Source organism: Triticum dicoccoides, chromosome 6A (assembly GCF_002162155.2).
Source record: "Triticum dicoccoides isolate Atlit2015 ecotype Zavitan chromosome 6A, WEW_v2.0, whole genome shotgun sequence".
Classification (NCBI taxonomy): domain Eukaryota; kingdom Viridiplantae; phylum Streptophyta; class Magnoliopsida; order Poales; family Poaceae; genus Triticum; species Triticum dicoccoides.
This window is the reverse complement of record NC_041390.1, coordinates 23,680,900-23,683,395: the sequence shown is the minus strand read 5'-3', so window position 1 is coordinate 23,683,395 and position 2,496 is coordinate 23,680,900. Positions and strand designations below refer to the sequence as shown.

The window sequence follows — 2,496 nt, the reverse complement described above, 5'->3', positions numbered from 1 at the left end:
AAGAAGTTCTTGCGGCCAGGAGCGTGGGGCAGCACAGCAAATCGGCATTGAAGCTTGTGGCGTGCAACCTTGTGGCTCGTGCAGGAACTGTAGGTCATGGGTGTTGGGGGTAGCAGCGGGAGGCGTACATGTGGCTGCTCAAAATCAAAAGCTCATCCGAGATGACGGCCGATAGTGCGTGCAAGTAGAAGGACCTGCAGGTCTGCGGAGTTGGTCCGTGGTGGTGAAAGGAGTGATTGGTGAGGTCTGTACGGCTACTATCACTTGGAGGTAGCGGTGTTGGTATAGTGAGTACTGTAGCAAGAAGCAGAGAAGATGTATGTTGCCTAAATTTGTTTGTGGGCTGCTGATGCTGCTGTCTTAGAGTGGAGAGAAGGAGATGTTTTTTTGCTGGTTGCGGAAAGAAGGCAAAGCAGAACATCTTGTAGGAGGTGTGGCTAGTGTTTTGACATGTAACAGCGTGATGGATTTAGGGCCTTGGTGCGCTAGTTGCATTGAACCTGGTTTTGGTTGTTGATTGTTGTTGTTCAAGTAAGCTAAAACTTAATACCCGATAGAGCAGAAGAGAGGAGGCATAGTCGCTTGCTATTGGTGCTTTCTAATGACACTGAACCATGGGGAAAAATCAAAGAATTGAGAAGCTCCTTCAAAAACACACAAAAAACTCAGAGAATCTCCAACAATGGCCCTATAATAGGGCACAAAAAAGTAGCTAGAGTAAAATTTGGGACACCAAAAAGTGAATTTTAGGGCACCAGAAAATGCTCATCAACTATAGAAGCCCTAAAATTGGTGCCCCAAAAATACCGTGGATGTCGTTTTGTGCTTGTCCTATTTTAGGGCACTTGTTGGAGCAGCGTTTTTGGCATAAAGTGATGTAAAACAGCCATTTTATTGTGGTCCTACGTGGTCCCCCGTTTGGAGCAAATTTTGTGGCAGCAGCCGAAGTGTTTTATATTTGCAGCATATGGCCACTCGCCGCCGTCGTTGTAGGGCAAGAATTCACCGGAAGTGTCATAGAAAGGTTAGTGCCTCTGCGCATACTATTGCGTGTGTTGCCTGGCCAGGACGCTATTGGAGGTGCAGAGGAGGCTCTATGCGGGAGGAATCGAGTAGGGTTTCGCCGGAATCAACAATCCAGTCACGGTGGAGTCACTGGAAGGAGGTGAAGGAGACGGGTAGGGGACTTGCAAGCCTCACATGATGGAAGGGGTGCACAGCTAGCGCGCTGATGATGTGCTAACATAGTTCCACATCAGGGCACCATCTTCTCGCTCTGATCACTCGCTGTGATTTTGCCCTATTAAGGAGGAGATTGTGGGCCGCCATCACTCCGGTGGCACGAGCCTCTCGCCATGGAGGTCAAGGTGGATAGATACGACCACAAAGTGGAATGGTGGAGTTCATTGATAATTTTTAAATTGCAGGATCTGCTTTTCATCTGTCATTGATGATTTTAAAATTATATATGAAGTTCACGATCGACTCTTGATCCATCCTACATGTGCTTGAGTAAGCATGATGCGGTATGTTTTATTCTCCAGATCTGATAGTTGATTAGGAATAGGAAGGGGCCCCTAAAGAATGATGAGACACTCTTTCAGAGGTGGTGTCAATGGCATTCAATTTATGAGTTATGAATTCTCTCTTTAGAAACAAAGAAACAAAGCCATTCAGCGGATACATGCAACAAGTATTTGTAAATTCATTGTGGACCAATTGGTAGGGCAGATCATTGTAGGTGGCACAACATACAAGTTCATGCTTATAATTCAAACATTTTTTAAATGGCTGCATACCTTTGTGCATATATATGACTAAATGGCATATTGCTTCTTCAGTCTCATTTGAGTATATAAGGCGTGCATGCAATTTTAATAAGACTCTCTATTTTGCTCTCATTTACCTATTGTCTTTTGAGATTGGATATTTTTTCACTCATACCTAAGACACTAATAGAAGGAAGCCATGTCAATTTAGAAGCAACCATTGTCGCTAATAGTTCAACCGGAATTTTTTTTGCTCAGTGCACCATGATATTTAAGCTACTATTGTAACAAACTGAAAGATGTTTCAAACATTCTCTTTCACTGGTGTGGTTCAATGAAAGGTGAGCCATGCGGTGGCCGAGATCATCTTCTTGGGATTGACCACCTTTAGACATATTTGTGATAGGGTGGACTCTAGGATCACTATCGGTGAGGGTGAAAAGGAGGATAAGCAGTGACACGGATGGGGCGCCATATTGAAATAGAGGATCTAGACCTGTGGGAGTCTTTGAGGCATGCATACTGGGCTAGGGGCATGTGATTTGTTTCTCCCATTGCAAAGCACAAGAATGTTGCTAGTAAAATTAAATCACATAAGCTTGGGAAATCAAGTCATAGATTGTCTAACTAAGGGCTTAGGACTCGAGGAATATAATTTAGCTTGTAACAAGATGGTAATGATAGATATTTATCACCCATCTGAGGGGGAGTGTTTCTTTTAGAAATT

The 2,496-nt window shown here is 44.0% G+C and overlaps 1 protein-coding gene across 1 annotated transcript in view; it reads right to left on the bottom strand.

Moving 5' to 3' along the window:
- Positions 1-2,496, bottom strand: part of LOC119318166 — a 6,273-nt gene that overhangs the window by 2,843 nt on the left and 934 nt on the right. The gene's annotated exons all lie outside the window — the stretch shown is intronic.